Genomic DNA, 17,598 nt, shown 5'->3' on the forward strand with positions numbered 1-17,598 from the left:
CTGAACAAAATACATGTTGAAGTGTGTGCATAAGTCCTTTGGTTTAGGCGTGACAGTCAATTTGAGTTTTTATTGCTTTAAATGCATTTTCAGCCCGAGCTGAGCACGTTTTGTGAGTTTGAATGTATCTTCATAGGAATGAGTTGTGTGGTCAAATTAATGCTCATTTAGGCTTCAGGTGGTCATCCTGAACTAAGTACATGTTGAAGTGTGTGCATTAGTCCTTTGGTTTGGGTGTGACACTCAATTTGAGTTTTTATTGCTTTAAATGTATTTTCAGCCCGAGCTGAGCACGTTTTGTGAGTTTGAATGTATCTTCATAGGAATGAGTTGTGTGGTCAAATTAATGCTCATTTAGGCTTCAGGTGGTCATCCTGAAGTAAATACATGTTGAAGTGTGTGCATAAGTCCTTTGGTTTAGGCGTGACACTCAATTTGAGTTTTTATTGCTTTAAATGCATTTTCAGCCTGAGCTGAGCGCGCTTTCTGACTTTGAATGTATCTTCATAGGAATGAGTTGTTTGGTCAAATTATTGCTCATTTAGGCTTCAGGAGGTCATCCTGAACAAAATACATGTTGAAGTGTGTGCATAAGTCCTTTGGTTTAGGCGTGACACTCAATTTGAGTTTTTATTGCTTTAAATGCATTTTCAGCCCGAGCTGAGCACGTTTTGTGAGTTTGAATGTATCTTCATAGGAATGAGTTGTGTAGTCAAATTAATGCTCATATGGGCTTCAGGGGGTCATCCTGAACAAAATACATGTTGAAGTGTGTGCATAAGTCCTTTGGTTTAGGTGTGACACTCAATTTGAGTTTTTATTGCATTAAATGCATTTTCAGCCCGAGCTGAGCACGTTTTGTGAGTTTGAATGTATCTTCATAGGAATGAGTTGTGTGGTCAAATTAATGCTCATTTAGGCTTCAGGTGGTCATCCTGAACTAAATACATGTTGAAGTGTGTGCATAAGTCCTTTGGTTTAGGCGTGACACTCAATTTGAGTTTTTATTGCTTTAAATTAAATTTCAGCCCGAGCTGAGCGCGCTTTCTGACTTTGAATGTATCTTCATAGGAATGAGTTGTGTGGTCAAATTATTGCTGATTTAGGCTTCAGGAGGTCATCCTGAACAAAATACATGTTGAAGTGTGTGCATAAGTCCTTTGGTTTAGGCGTGACACTCAATTTGAGGTTTTATTGCTTTAAATGCATTTTCAGCCCGAGCTGAGCACGTTTTGTGAGTTTGAATGTATCTTCATAGGAATGAGTTGTGTGGTCAAATTAATGCTTATTTAGGCGTCAGGTGGTCATCCTGAACAAAATACATGTTGAAGTGTGTGCATAAGTCCTTTTGTTTAGGCGTGACACTCAATTTGAGTTTTTATTGCTTTAAATGCATTTTCAGGCCGAGCTGAGCACGTTTTGTGTGTTTGAATGTATCTTCATAGGAATGAGTTGTGTGGTGAAATTAATGCTCATATGGGCTTCAGGAGGTCATCCTGAACAAAATACATGTTGAAGTGTGTGCATAAGTCCTTTGGTTTAGGCGTGACACTCAATTTGAGTTTTTATTGCTTTAAATGCATTTTCAGCCCGAGTTGAGCAAGTTTTGTGAGTTTGAATGTATCTTCATAGGAATGAGTTGTGTGGTCAAATTAATGCTCATTTAGGCTTCAGGTGGTCATCCTGAACAAATTACATGTTGAAGTGTGTGCATAAGTCCTTTGGTTTAGGCGTGACACTCAATTTGAGTTTTTATTGCTTTAAATTAAATGCATTTTCAGCCCGAGCTGAGCGCGCTTTCTGACTTTGAATGTATCTTCATAGGAATGAGTTGTGTGGTCAAATTAATGCTCATTTAGGCGTCAGGTGGTCATCCTGAACAAAATACATGTTGAAGTGTGTGCATAAGTCCTTTGGTTTAGGCGTGACACTCAATTTGAGTTTTTATTGCTTTAAATGCATTTTCAGCCCGAGCTGAGCCCGTTTTGTGACTTTGAATGTATCTTCATTGGAATGAGTTGTGTAGTCAAATTAATGCTCATTTATGCTTCAGGAGGCCATCCTGAACAAAAGACATGTTGAAGTGTGTGCATAAGTCCTTTGGTTTAGGCTTGACACTCAATTTGAGTTTTTATTGCTTTAAATGCATTTTCAGCCCGAGCTGAGGACGTTTTGTGAGTTTGAATGTATCTTCATAGGAATGAGTTGTGTGGTCAAATTAATGCTCATTTAGGCTTCAGGTGGTCATCCCGAACAAAATACATGTTGAAGTGTGTGCATAAGTCCTTTGGTTTAGGTCTGACACTCAATTTGAGTTTTTATTGCTTTAAATGCATTTTCAGCCCGAGCTGAGCGCGCTTTCTGACTTTGAATGTATCTTCATAGGAATGAGTTGTGTGGTCAAATTATCGCTCATTTAGGCTTCAAGGAGGTCATCCTGAACAAAATACATGTTGAAGTGTGTGCATAAGTCCTTTGGTTTAGGCGTGACACTCAATTTGAGTTTTTATTGCTTTAAATTTATTTTTAGCCCGAGCTGAGCACGTTTTGTGAGTTTGAATGTATCTTCATAGGAATGAGTTGTGTGGTCAAATTAATGCTCATTTAGGCTTCAGGTGGTCATCCTGAACTAAATACATGTTGAAGTGTGTGCATAAGTCCTTTGGTTTAGGCGTGACACTCAATTTAAGTTTTCATTGCTTTAAATGCATTTTGAGCCCAAGCTGAGCACATTTTGTGAGTTTGAATGTATCTTCATAGGAATGAGTTGTGTGGTCAAATTAATGCTCATTTAGGCTTCAGGATGTCATCCTGAACAAAATACATGTTGAAGTGTGTGCATAAGTCCTTTGGTTTGGGCGCGACACTCAATTTGAGTTTTTATTGCTTTAAATGCATTTTCAGCCCGAGCTGAGCACGTTTTGTGACTTTGAATGTATCTTCATTGGAATGAGTTGTGTAGTCAAATTAATGCTCATTTATGCTTCAGGAGGCCATCCTGAACAAAAGACATGTTGAAGTGTGTGCATAAGTCCTTTGGTTTAGGCGTGACACTCAATTTGAGTTTTTATTGCTTTCAATGCATTTTCAGCCCGAGCTGAGCACGTTTTGTGAGTTTGAATGTATCTTCATAGGAATGAGTTGTGTGGTCATATTAATGCTCATATGGGCTTCAGGAGGTCATCCTGAACAAAATACATGTTGAAGTGTGTGCATAAGTCCTTTGGTTTAGGTGTGACACTCAATTTGAGTTTTTATTGCTTTAAATGCATTTTCAGCCCGAGCTGAGCACGTTTTGTGAGTTTGAATGTATCTTCATAGGAATGAGTTGTGTAGTCAAATTAATGCTCATTTAGGCTTCAGGATGTCATCCTGAACAAAATACATGTTGAAGTGTGTGCATAAGTCCTTTGGTTTGGGCGCGACACTCAATTTGAGTTTTTATTGCTTTAAATGCATTTTCAGGCCGAGCTGAGCACGTTTTGTGACTTTGAATGTATCTTCATTGGAATGAGTTGTGTAGTCAAATTAATGCTCATTTATGCTTCAGGAGGCCATCCTGAACAAAAGACATGTTGAAGTGTGTGCATAAGTCCTTTGGTTTAGGCGTGACACTCAATTTGAGTTTTTATTGCTTTAAATGCATTTTCAGCCCGAGCTGAGCACGTTTTGTGAGTTTGAATGTATCTTCATAGGAATGAGTTGTGTGGTCAAATTAATGCTCATTTAGGCTTCAGGTGGTCATCCTGAACTAAATACATGTTGAAGTGTGTGCATACGTCCTTTGTTTTAGGCGTGACACTCAATTTGAGTTTTTATTGCTTTAAATGCTTTTTCAGCCCGAGCTGAGCGCGCTTTCTGACTTTGAATGTATCTTCATAGGAATGAGTTGTGTGGTCAAATTATTGCTCATTTAGGCTTCAGGAGGTCATCCTGAACAAAATACATGTTGAAGTGTGTGTATAAGTCCTTTGGTTTAGGCGTGACACTCAATTTGAGTTTTTATTGCTTTAAATGCATTTTCAGCCCGAGCTGAGCACGTTTTGTGAGTTTGAATGTATCTTCATAGGAATGAGTTGTGTGGTCAAATTAATGCTTATTTAGGCGTCAGGTGGTCATCCTGAACAAAATACATGTTGAAGTGTGTGCATAAGTCCTTTGGTTTAGGCGTGACACTCAATTTGAGTTTTTATTGCTTTAAATGCATTTTAAGCCCGAGCTGAGCACGTTTTGTGAGTTTGAATGTATCTTCATAGGAATGAGTTGTGTAGTCAAATTAATGCTCATTTAGGCTTCAGGTGGTCATCCTGAACTAAATACATGTTGAAGTGTGTGCATAAGTCCTTTGGTTTAGGCGTGACACTCAATTTGAGTTTTTATTGCTTTAAATGCATTTTCAGCCCGAGCTGAGCGCGCTTTCTGACTTTGAATGTATCTTCATAGGAATGAGTTGTGTGGTCAAATTAATGCTCATATGGGCTTCAGGAGGTCATCCTGAACAAAATACATGTTCAAGTGTGTGCATAAGTCCTTTGGTTTAGGCGTGACACTCAATTTGAGTTTTTATTGCTTTAAATGCATTTTCAGCCCGAGCTGAGCACGTTTTGTGAGTTTGAATGTATCTTCATAGGAATGAGTTGTGTGGTCAAATTAATGCTCTTTTAGGCGTCAGTCGGTCATCCTGAACAAAATACATGTTGAAGTGTGTGCATAAGTCCTTTGGTTTAGGCGTGACACTCAATTTGAGTTTTTATTGCTTTAAATGCATTTTCAGCCCGAGCTGAGCACGTTTTGTGTGTTTGAATGTATCTTCATAGGAATGAGTTGTGTGGTCAAATTAATGCTCATATGGGCTTCAGGAGGTCATCCTGAACAAAATACATGTTGAAGTGTGTGTATAAGTCCTTTGGTTTAGGCGTGACACTCAATTTGAGTTTTTATTGCTTTAAATGCATTTTCAGCCCGAGCTGAGCACGTTTTGTGAGTTTGAATGTATCTTCATAGGAATGAGTTGTGTGGTCAAATTAATGCTCATTTAGGCTTCAAGGAGGTCATCCTGAACAAAATACATGTTGAAGTGTGTGCATAAGTCCTTTGGTTTAGGCGTGACACTCAATTTGAGTTTTTATTGCTTTAAATGCATTTTCAGCCCGAGCTGAGCACGTTTTGTGAGTTTGAATGTATCTTCATAGGAATGAGTTGTGTGGTCAAATTAATGCTCATTTAGGCTTCAGGTGGTCATCCTGAACTAAATACATGTTGAAGTGTGTGCATAAGTCCTTTGGTTTAGGCGTGACACTCAATTTAAGTTTTCATTGCTTTAAATGCATTTTAAGCCCGAGCTGAGCACGTTTTGTGAGTTTGAATGTATCTTCATAGGAATGAGTTGTGTGGTCAAATTAATTCTCATTTAGGCTTCAGGATGTCATCCTGAACAAAATACATGTTGAAGTGTGTGCATAAGTCCTTTGGTTTGGGCGCGACACTCAATTTGAGTTTTTATTGCTTTAAATACATTTTCAGGCCGAGCTGAGCACGTTTTGTGACTTTGAATGTATCTTCATTGGAATGAGTTGTGTAGTCAAATTAATGCTCATTTATGCTTCAGGAGGCCATCCTGAACAAAAGACATGTTGAAGTGTGTGCATAAGTCCTTTGGTTTAGGTGTGACACTCAATTTGAGTTTTTATTGCTTTAAATGCATTTTCAGCCCGAGCTGAGCTCGTTTTCTGAGATTGAATGTATCTTCATAGGAATGAGTTGTGTGGTCAAATTAATGCTTATTTAGGCTTCAGGAGGACATCCTGAACTAAATACATGTTCAAGTGTGTGCATAAGTCCTTTGGTTTGGGCGCGACACTCAATTTGAGTTTTTATTGCTTTAAATGCATTTTCAGGCCGAGCTGAGCACGTTTTGTGACTTTGAATGTATCTTCATTGGAATGAGTTGTGTAGTCAAATTAATGCTCATTTAGGCTTCAGGAGGACATCCTGAACTAAATACATGTTGAAGTGTGTGCATAAGTCCTTTGGTTTAGGCGTGACACTCAATTTGAGTTTTTATTGCTTTAAATGCATTTTCAGCCCGAGCTGAGCACGTTTTGTGAGTTTGAATGTATCTTCATAGGAATATAGGCTTCAGGAGGTCATCCTGAACAAAATACATGTTGAAGTGTGTGCATAAGTCCTTTGGTTTAGGTGTGACACTAAATTTGAGTTTTTATTGCTTTAAATGCATTTTCAGCCCGAGCTGAGCACGTTTTGTGAGTTTGAATGTATCTTCATAGGAATGAGTTGTGTGATCAAAACAATGCTCATTTAGGCTTCAGGAGGACATCCTGAACTCAGTACATGTTGAAGTGTGTGCATAAGTCCTATGGTTTAGGCGTGACACTCAATTTGAGTTTTTATTGCTTTAAATGCATTTTCAGCCCGAGCTGAGCACGTTTTGTGAGTTTGAATGTATCTTCATAGGAATGAGTTGTGTGGTCAAATTAATGCTTATTTAGGCTTCAGCAGGACATCCTGAACAAAATACATGTTCAAGTGTGTGCATAAGTCCTTTGGTTTAGGCGTGACACTCAATTTGATTTTTTTTTGCTTTAAATACATTTTCTGCCCAAGCTGAGGACGTTTTTTGAGTTAAATGTATCTTCATAGGAATGAGTTGTGTGGTCAAATTACTGCTCATTTAGGCTTCAGGAGGACATCCTGAACTAAATACATGTTGAAGTGTGTGCATTAGTCCTTTGGTTTAGGCGTGACACTCAATTTGAGTTTTTATTGCTTTAAATGCATTTTCAGCCCGAGCTGAGCACGTTTAGTGAGTTTGAATGTATCTTCATAGGAATGAGTTGTGTGGTCAAATTACTGCTCATTTAGGCTTCAGGAGGACATCCTGAACTAAATACATGTTGAAGTGTGTGCATAAGTCCTTTGGTTTAGGCGTGACAGTCAATTTGAGTTTTTATTGCTTTAAGTGTGCATAAGTCCTTTGGTTTGGGTGTGACAGTCAATTTGAGTTTTCATTGCTTTAAATGCATTTTCAGCCCGAGCTGAGCACATTTTGTGAGTTTGAATGTATCTTCATAGGAATGAGTTGTGTGGTCAAATTAATGCTCATTTAGGCTTCAGGTGGTCATCCTGAACAAAATACATGTTGAAGTGTGTGCATAAGTCCTTTGGTTTAGGCGTGACACTCAATTTGAGTTTTTATTGCTTTAAATGCATTTTCAGCCCGAGCTGAGCACGTTTTGTGAGTTTGAATGTATCTTCATAGGAATGAGTTGTGTGGTCAAATTAATGCTCATATGGGTTTCAGGAGGTCATCCTGAACAAAATACATGTTGAAGTGTGTGCATAAGTCCTTTGGTTTAGGTGTGACACTCAATTTGAGTTTTTATTGCTTTAAATGCATTTTCAGCCCGAGCTGAGCACGTTTTGTGAGTTTGAATGTATCTTCATAGGAATGAGTTGTGTGGTCAAATTAATGCTCATTTAGGCTTCAGGTGGTCATCCTGAACTAAATACATGTTGAAGTGTGTGCATACGTCCTTTGTTTTAGGCGTGACACTCAATTTGAGTTTTTATTGCTTTAAATGCTTTTTCAGCCCGAGCTGAGCACGTTTTGTGAGTTTGAATGTATCTTCATAGGAATGAGTTGTGTGGTCAAATTATTGCTCATTTAGGCTTCAGGAGGTCATCCTGAACAAAATACATGTTGAAGTGTGTGTATAAGTCCTTTGGTTTAGGCGTGACACTCAATTTGAGTTTTTATTGCTTTAAATGCATTTTCAGCCCGAGCTGAGCACGTTTTGTGAGTTTGAATGTATCTTCATAGGAATGAGTTGTGTGGTCAAATTAATGCTTATTTAGGCGTCAGGTGGTCATCCTGAACAAAATACATGTTGAAGTGTGTGCATAAGTCCTTTGGTTTAGGCGTGACACTCAATTTGAGTTTTTATTGCTTTAAATGCATTTTAAGCCCGAGCTGAGCACGTTTTGTGAGTTTGAATGTATCTTCATAGGAATGAGTTGTGTAGTCAAATTAATGCTCATTTAGGCTTCAGGTGGTCATCCTGAACTAAATACATGTTGAAGTGTGTGCATAAGTCCTTTGGTTTAGGCGTGACACTCAATTTGAGTTTTTATTGCTTTAAATGCATTTTCAGCCCGAGCTGAGCGCGCTTTCTGACTTTGAATGTATCTTCATAGGAATGAGTTGTGTGGTCAAATTATTGCTCATTTAGGCTTCAGGAGGTCATCCTGAACAAAATACATGTTCAAGTGTGTGCATAAGTCCTTTGGTTTAGGCGTGACACTCAATTTGAGTTTTTATTGCTTTAAATGCATTTTCAGCCCGAGCTGAGCACGTTTTGTGAGTTTGAATGTATCTTCATAGGAATGAGTTGTGTGGTCAAATTAATGCTCTTTTAGGCGTCAGTCGGTCATCCTGAACAAAATACATGTTGAAGTGTGTGCATAAGTCCTTTGGTTTAGGCGTGACACTCAATTTGAGTTTTTATTGCTTTAAATGCATTTTCAGCCCGAGCTGAGGACGTTTTGTGAGTTTGAATGTATCTTCATAGGAATGAGTTGTGTGGTCAAATTAATGCTCATTTAGGCTTCAGGTGGTCATCCCGAACAAAATACATGTTGAAGTGTGTGCATAAGTCCTTTGGTTTAGGTCTGACACTCAATTTGAGTTTTTATTGCTTTAAATGCATTTTCAGCCCGAGCTGAGCGCGCTTTCTGACTTTGAATGTATCTTCATAGGAATGAGTTGTGTGGTCAAATTATCGCTCATTTAGGCTTCAAGGAGGTCATCCTGAACAAAATACATGTTGAAGTGTGTGCATAAGTCCTTTGGTTTAGGCGTGACACTCAATTTGAGTTTTTATTGCTTTAAATGCATTTTTAGCCCGAGCTGAGCACGTTTTGTGAGTTTGAATGTATCTTCATAGGAATGAGTTGTGTGGTCAAATTAATGCTCATTTAGGCTTCAGGTGGTCATCCTGAACTAAATACATGTTGAAGTGTGTGCATAAGTCCTTTGGTTTAGGCGTGACACTCAATTTAAGTTTTCATTGCTTTAAATGCATTTTGAGCCCAAGCTGAGCACATTTTGTGAGTTTGAATGTATCTTCATAGGAATGAGTTGTGTGGTCAAATTAATGCTCATTTAGGCTTCAGGATGTCATCCTGAACAAAATACATGTTGAAGTGTGTGCATAAGTCCTTTGGTTTGGGCGCGACACTCAATTTGAGTTTTTATTGCTTTAAATGCATTTTCAGCCCGAGCTGAGCACGTTTTGTGACTTTGAATGTATCTTCATTGGAATGAGTTGTGTAGTCAAATTAATGCTCATTTATGCTTCAGGAGGCCATCCTGAACAAAAGACATGTTGAAGTGTGTGCATAAGTCCTTTGGTTTAGGCGTGACACTCAATTTGAGTTTTTATTGCTTTCAATGCATTTTCAGCCCGAGCTGAGCACGTTTTGTGAGTTTGAATGTATCTTCATAGGAATGAGTTGTGTGGTCATATTAATGCTCATATGGGCTTCAGGAGGTCATCCTGAACAAAATACATGTTGAAGTGTGTGCATAAGTCCTTTGGTTTAGGTGTGACACTCAATTTGAGTTTTTATTGCTTTAAATGCATTTTCAGCCCGAGCTGAGCACGTTTTGTGAGTTTGAATGTATCTTCATAGGAATGAGTTGTGTAGTCAAATTAATGCTCATTTAGGCTTCAGGATGTCATCCTGAACAAAATACATGTTGAAGTGTGTGCATAAGTCCTTTGGTTTGGGCGCGACACTCAATTTGAGTTTTTATTGCTTTAAATGCATTTTCAGGCCGAGCTGAGCACGTTTTGTGACTTTGAATGTATCTTCATTGGAATGAGTTGTGTAGTCAAATTAATGCTCATTTATGCTTCAGGAGGCCATCCTGAACAAAAGACATGTTGAAGTGTGTGCATAAGTCCTTTGGTTTAGGCGTGACACTCAATTTGAGTTTTTATTGCTTTAAATGCATTTCCAGCCCGAGCTGAGCACGTTTTGTGAGTTTGAATGTATCTTCATAGGAATGAGTTGTGTGGTCAAATTAATACTCATTTAGGCTTCAGGTGGTCATCCTGAACTAAATACATGTTGAAGTGTGTGCATACGTCCTTTGTTTTAGGCGTGACACTCAATTTGAGTTTTTATTGCTTTAAATGCTTTTTCAGCCCGAGCTGAGCACGTTTTGTGAGTTTGAATGTATCTTCATAGGAATGAGTTGTGTGGTCAAATTATTGCTCATTTAGGCTTCAGGAGGTCATCCTGAACAAAATACATGTTGAAGTGTGTGTATAAGTCCTTTGGTTTAGGCGTGACACTCAATTTGAGTTTTTATTGCTTTAAATGCATTTTCAGCCCGAGCTGAGCACGTTTTGTGAGTTTGAATGTATCTTCATAGGAATGAGTTGTGTGGTCAAATTAATGCTTATTTAGGCGTCAGGTGGTCATCCTGAACAAAATACATGTTGAAGTGTGTGCATAAGTCCTTTGGTTTAGGCGTGACACTCAATTTGAGTTTTTATTGCTTTAAATGCATTTTAAGCCCGAGCTGAGCACGTTTTGTGAGTTTGAATGTATCTTCATAGGAATGAGTTGTGTAGTCAAATTAATGCTCATTTAGGCTTCAGGTGGTCATCCTGAACTAAATACATGTTGAAGTGTGTGCATAAGTCCTTTGGTTTAGGCGTGACACTCAATTTGAGTTTTTATTGCTTTAAATGCATTTTCAGCCCGAGCTGAGCGCGCTTTCTGACTTTGAATGTATCTTCATAGGAATGAGTTGTGTGGTCAAATTATTGCTCATTTAGGCTTCAGGAGGTCATCCTGAACAAAATACATGTTCAAGTGTGTGCATAAGTCCTTTGGTTTAGGCGTGACACTCAATTTGAGTTTTTATTGCTTTAAATGCATTTTCAGCCCGAGCTGAGCACGTTTTGTGAGTTTGAATGTATCTTCATAGGAATGAGTTGTGTGGTCAAATTAATGCTCTTTTAGGCGTCAGTCGGTCATCCTGAACAAAATACATGTTGAAGTGTGTGCATAAGTCCTTTGGTTTGGGCGCGACACTCAATTTGAGTTTTTATTGCTTTAAATGCATTTTCAGCCCGAGCTGAGCACGTTTTGTGACTTTGAATGTATCTTCATTGGAATGAGTTGTGTAGTCAAATTAATGCTCATTTATGCTTCAGGAGGCCATCCTGAACAAAAGACATGTTGAAGTGTGTGCATAAGTCCTTTGGTTTAGGCGTGACACTCAATTTGAGTTTTTATTGCTTTCAATGCATTTTCAGCCCGAGCTGAGCACGTTTTGTGAGTTTGAATGTATCTTCATAGGAATGAGTTGTGTGGTCATATTAATGCTCATATGGGCTTCAGGAGGTCATCCTGAACAAAATACATGTTGAAGTGTGTGCATAAGTCCTTTGGTTTAGGTGTGACACTCAATTTGAGTTTTTATTGCTTTAAATGCATTTTCAGCCCGAGCTGAGCACGTTTTGTGAGTTTGAATGTATCTTCATAGGAATGAGTTGTGTAGTCAAATTAATGCTCATTTAGGCTTCAGGATGTCATCCTGAACAAAATACATGTTGAAGTGTGTGCATAAGTCCTTTGGTTTGGGCGCGACACTCAATTTGAGTTTTTATTGCTTTAAATGCATTTTCAGGCCGAGCTGAGCACGTTTTGTGACTTTGAATGTATCTTCATTGGAATGAGTTGTGTAGTCAAATTAATGCTCATTTATGCTTCAGGAGGCCATCCTGAACAAAAGACATGTTGAAGTGTGTGCATAAGTCCTTTGGTTTAGGCGTGACACTCAATTTGAGTTTTTATTGCTTTAAATGCATTTTCAGCCCGAGCTGAGCACGTTTTGTGAGTTTGAATGTATCTTCATAGGAATGAGTTGTGTGGTCAAATTAATGCTCATTTAGGCTTCAGGTGGTCATCCTGAACTAAATACATGTTGAAGTGTGTGCATACGTCCTTTGTTTTAGGCGTGACACTCAATTTGAGTTTTTATTGCTTTAAATGCATTTTCAGCCCGAGCTGAGCACGTTTTGTGAGTTTGAATGTATCTTCATAGGAATGAGTTGTGTGGTCAAATTAATGCTCTTTTAGGCGTCAGTCGGTCATCCTGAACAAAATACATGTTGAAGTGTGTGCATAAGTCCTTTGGTTTAGGCGTGACACTCAATTTGAGTTTTTATTGCTTTAAATGCATTTTCAGCCCGAGCTGAGGACGTTTTGTGAGTTTGAATGTATCTTCATAGGAATGAGTTGTGTGGTCAAATTAATGCTCATTTAGGCTTCAGGTGGTCATCCCGAACAAAATACATGTTGAAGTGTGTGCATAAGTCCTTTGGTTTAGGTCTGACACTCAATTTGAGTTTTTATTGCTTTAAATGCATTTTCAGCCCGAGCTGAGCGCGCTTTCTGACTTTGAATGTATCTTCATAGGAATGAGTTGTGTGGTCAAATTATCGCTCATTTAGGCTTCAAGGAGGTCATCCTGAACAAAATACATGTTGAAGTGTGTGCATAAGTCCTTTGGTTTAGGCGTGACACTCAATTTGAGTTTTTATTGCTTTAAATGCATTTTTAGCCCGAGCTGAGCACGTTTTGTGAGTTTGAATGTATCTTCATAGGAATGAGTTGTGTGGTCAAATTAATGCTCATTTAGGCTTCAGGTGGTCATCCTGAACTAAATACATGTTGAAGTGTGTGCATAAGTCCTTTGGTTTAGGCGTGACACTCAATTTAAGTTTTCATTGCTTTAAATGCATTTTGAGCCCAAGCTGAGCACATTTTGTGAGTTTGAATGTATCTTCATAGGAATGAGTTGTGTGGTCAAATTAATGCTCATTTAGGCTTCAGGATGTCATCCTGAACAAAATACATGTTGAAGTGTGTGCATAAGTCCTTTGGTTTGGGCGCGACACTCAATTTGAGTTTTTATTGCTTTAAATGCATTTTCAGCCCGAGCTGAGCACGTTTTGTGACTTTGAATGTATCTTCATTGGAATGAGTTGTGTAGTCAAATTAATGCTCATTTATGCTTCAGGAGGCCATCCTGAACAAAAGACATGTTGAAGTGTGTGCATAAGTCCTTTGGTTTAGGCGTGACACTCAATTTGAGTTTTTATTGCTTTCAATGCATTTTCAGCCCGAGCTGAGCACGTTTTGTGAGTTTGAATGTATCTTCATAGGAATGAGTTGTGTGGTCATATTAATGCTCATATGGGCTTCAGGAGGTCATCCTGAACAAAATACATGTTGAAGTGTGTGCATAAGTCCTTTGGTTTAGGTGTGACACTCAATTTGAGTTTTTATTGCTTTAAATGCATTTTCAGCCCGAGCTGAGCACGTTTTGTGAGTTTGAATGTATCTTCATAGGAATGAGTTGTGTAGTCAAATTAATGCTCATTTAGGCTTCAGGATGTCATCCTGAACAAAATACATGTTGAAGTGTGTGCATAAGTCCTTTGGTTTGGGCGCGACACTCAATTTGAGTTTTTATTGCTTTAAATGCATTTTCAGGCCGAGCTGAGCACGTTTTGTGACTTTGAATGTATCTTCATTGGAATGAGTTGTGTAGTCAAATTAATGCTCATTTATGCTTCAGGAGGCCATCCTGAACAAAAGACATGTTGAAGTGTGTGCATAAGTCCTTTGGTTTAGGCGTGACACTCAATTTGAGTTTTTATTGCTTTAAATGCATTTTCAGCCCGAGCTGAGCACGTTTTGTGAGTTTGAATGTATCTTCATAGGAATGAGTTGTGTGGTCAAATTAATGCTCATTTAGGCTTCAGGTGGTCATCCTGAACTAAATACATGTTGAAGTGTGTGCATACGTCCTTTGTTTTAGGCGTGACACTCAATTTGAGTTTTTATTGCTTTAAATGCTTTTTCAGCCCGAGCTGAGCACGTTTTGTGAGTTTGAATGTATCTTCATAGGAATGAGTTGTGTGGTCAAATTATTGCTCATTTAGGCTTCAGGAGGTCATCCTGAACAAAATACATGTTGAAGTGTGTGTATAAGTCCTTTGGTTTAGGCGTGACACTCAATTTGAGTTTTTATTGCTTTAAATGCATTTTCAGCCCGAGCTGAGCACGTTTTGTGAGTTTGAATGTATCTTCATAGGAATGAGTTGTGTGGTCAAATTAATGCTTATTTAGGCGTCAGGTGGTCATCCTGAACAAAATACATGTTGAAGTGTGTGCATAAGTCCTTTGGTTTAGGCGTGACACTCAATTTGAGTTTTTATTGCTTTAAATGCATTTTAAGCCCGAGCTGAGCACGTTTTGTGAGTTTGAATGTATCTTCATAGGAATGAGTTGTGTAGTCAAATTAATGCTCATTTAGGCTTCAGGTGGTCATCCTGAACTAAATACATGTTGAAGTGTGTGCATAAGTCCTTTGGTTTAGGCGTGACACTCAATTTGAGTTTTTATTGCTTTAAATGCATTTTCAGCCCGAGCTGAGCGCGCTTTCTGACTTTGAATGTATCTTCATAGGAATGAGTTGTGTGGTCAAATTATTGCTCATTTAGGCTTCAGGAGGTCATCCTGAACAAAATACATGTTCAAGTGTGTGCATAAGTCCTTTGGTTTAGGCGTGACACTCAATTTGAGTTTTTATTGCTTTAAATGCATTTTCAGCCCGAGCTGAGCACGTTTTGTGAGTTTGAATGTATCTTCATAGGAATGAGTTGTGTGGTCAAATTAATGCTCTTTTAGGCGTCAGTCGGTCATCCTGAACAAAATACATGTTGAAGTGTGTGCATAAGTCCTTTGGTTTGGGCGCGACACTCAATTTGAGTTTTTATTGCTTTAAATGCATTTTCAGCCCGAGCTGAGCACGTTTTGTGACTTTGAATGTATCTTCATTGGAATGAGTTGTGTAGTCAAATTAATGCTCATTTATGCTTCAGGAGGCCATCCTGAACAAAAGACATGTTGAAGTGTGTGCATAAGTCCTTTGGTTTAGGCGTGACACTCAATTTGAGTTTTTATTGCTTTCAATGCACTTTCAGCCCGAGCTGAGCACGTTTTGTGAGTTTGAATGTATCTTCATAGGAATGAGTTGTGTGGTCATATTAATGCTCATATGGGCTTCAGGAGGTCATCCTGAACAAAATACATGTTGAAGTGTGTGCATAAGTCCTTTGGTTTAGGTGTGACACTCAATTTGAGTTTTTATTGCTTTAAATGCATTTTCAGCCCGAGCTGAGCACGTTTTGTGAGTTTGAATGTATCTTCATAGGAATGAGTTGTGTAGTCAAATTAATGCTCATTTAGGCTTCAGGATGTCATCCTGAACAAAATACATGTTGAAGTGTGTGCATAAGTCCTTTGGTTTGGGCGCGACACTCAATTTGAGTTTTTATTGCTTTAAATGCATTTTCAGGCCGAGCTGAGCACGTTTTGTGACTTTGAATGTATCTTCATTGGAATGAGTTGTGTAGTCAAATTAATGCTCATTTATGCTTCAGGAGGCCATCCTGAACAAAAGACATGTTGAAGTGTGTGCATAAGTCCTTTGGTTTAGGCGTGACACTCAATTTGAGTTTTTATTGCTTTAAATGCATTTTCAGCCCGAGCTGAGCACGTTTTGTGAGTTTGAATGTATCTTCATAGGAATGAGTTGTGTGGTCAAATTAATGCTCATTTAGGCTTCAGGTGGTCATCCTGAACTAAATACATGTTGAAGTGTGTGCATACGTCCTTTGTTTTAGGCGTGACACTCAATTTGAGTTTTTATTGCTTTAAATGCTTTTTCAGCCCGAGCTGAGCGCGCTTTCTGACTTTGAATGTATCTTCATAGGAATGAGTTGTGTGGTCAAATTATTGCTCATTTAGGCTTCAGGAGGTCATCCTGAACAAAATACATGTTGAAGGGTGTGTATAAGTCCTTTGGTTTAGGCGTGACACTCAATTTGAGTTTTTATTGCTTTAAATGCATTTTCAGCCCGAGCTGAGCACGTTTTGTGAGTTTGAATGTATCTTCATAGGAATGAGTTGTGTGGTCAAATTAATGCTTATTTAGGCGTCAGGTGGTCATCCTGAACAAAATACATGTTGAAGTGTGTGCATAAGTCCTTTGGTTTAGGCGTGACACTCAATTTGAGTTTTTATTGCTTTAAATGCATTTTAAGCCCGAGCTGAGCACGTTTTGTGAGTTTGAATGTATCTTCATAGGAATGAGTTGTGTAGTCAAATTAATGCTCATTTAGGCTTCAGGTGGTCATCCTGAACTAAATACATGTTGAAGTGTGTGCATAAGTCCTTTGGTTTAGGCGTGACACTCAATTTGAGTTTTTATTGCTTTAAATGCATTTTCAGCCCGAGCTGAGCGCGCTTTCTGACTTTGAATGTATCTTCATAGGAATGAGTTGTGTGGTCAAATTATTGCTCATTTAGGCTTCAGGAGGTCATCCTGAACAAAATACATGTTCAAGTGTGTGCATAAGTCCTTTGGTTTAGGCGTGACACTCAATTTGAGTTTTTATTGCTTTAAATGCATTTTCAGCCCGAGCTGAGCACGTTTTGTGAGTTTGAATGTATCTTCATAGGAATGAGTTGTGTGGTCAAATTAATGCTCTTTTAGGCGTCAGTCGGTCATCCTGAACAAAATACATGTTGAAGTGTGTGCATAAGTCCTTTGGTTTAGGCGTGACACTCAATTTGAGTTTTTATTGCTTTAAATGCATTTTCAGCCCGAGCTGAGCACGTTTTGTGTGTTTGAATGTATCTTCATAGGAATGAGTTGTGTGGTCAAATTAATGCTCATATGGGCTTCAGGAGGTCATCCTGAACAAAATACATGTTGAAGTGTGTGTATAAGTCCTTTGGTTTAGGCGTGACACTCAATTTGAGTTTTTATTGCTTTAAATGCATTTTCAGCCCGAGCTGAGCACGTTTTGTGAGTTTGAATGTATCTTCATAGGAATGAGTTGTGTGGTCAAATTAATGCTCATTTAGGCTTCAAGGAGGTCATCCTGAACAAAATACATGTTGAAGTGTGTGCATAAGTCCTTTGGTTTAGGCGTGACACTCAATTTGAGTTTTTATTGCTTTAAATGCATTTTCAGCCCGAGCTGAGCACGTTTTGTGAGTTTGAATGTATCTTCATAGGAATGAGTTGTGTGGTCAAATTAATGCTCATTTAGGCTTCAGGTGGTCATCCTGAACTAAATACATGTTGAAGTGTGTGCATAAGTCCTTTGGTTTAGGCGTGACACTCAATTTAAGTTTTCATTGCTTTAAATGCATTTTAAGCCCGAGCTGAGCACGTTTTGTGAGTTTGAATGTATCTTCATAGGAATGAGTTGTGTGGTCAAATTAATTCTCATTTAGGCTTCAGGATGTCATCCTGAACAAAATACATGTTGAAGTGTGTGCATAAGTCCTTTGGTTTGGGCGCGACACTCAATTTGAGTTTTTATTGCTTTAAATACATTTTCAGGCCGAGCTGAGCACGTTTTGTGACTTTGAATGTATCTTCATTGGAATGAGTTGTGTAGTCAAATTAATGCTCAT

Source organism: Hippocampus guttulatus, chromosome 5, assembly GCF_054856545.1.
Source record: "Hippocampus guttulatus isolate MCC_2025c chromosome 5, RoL_Hgut_1.0, whole genome shotgun sequence".
Lineage (NCBI taxonomy): Eukaryota > Metazoa > Chordata > Actinopteri > Syngnathiformes > Syngnathidae > Hippocampus > Hippocampus guttulatus.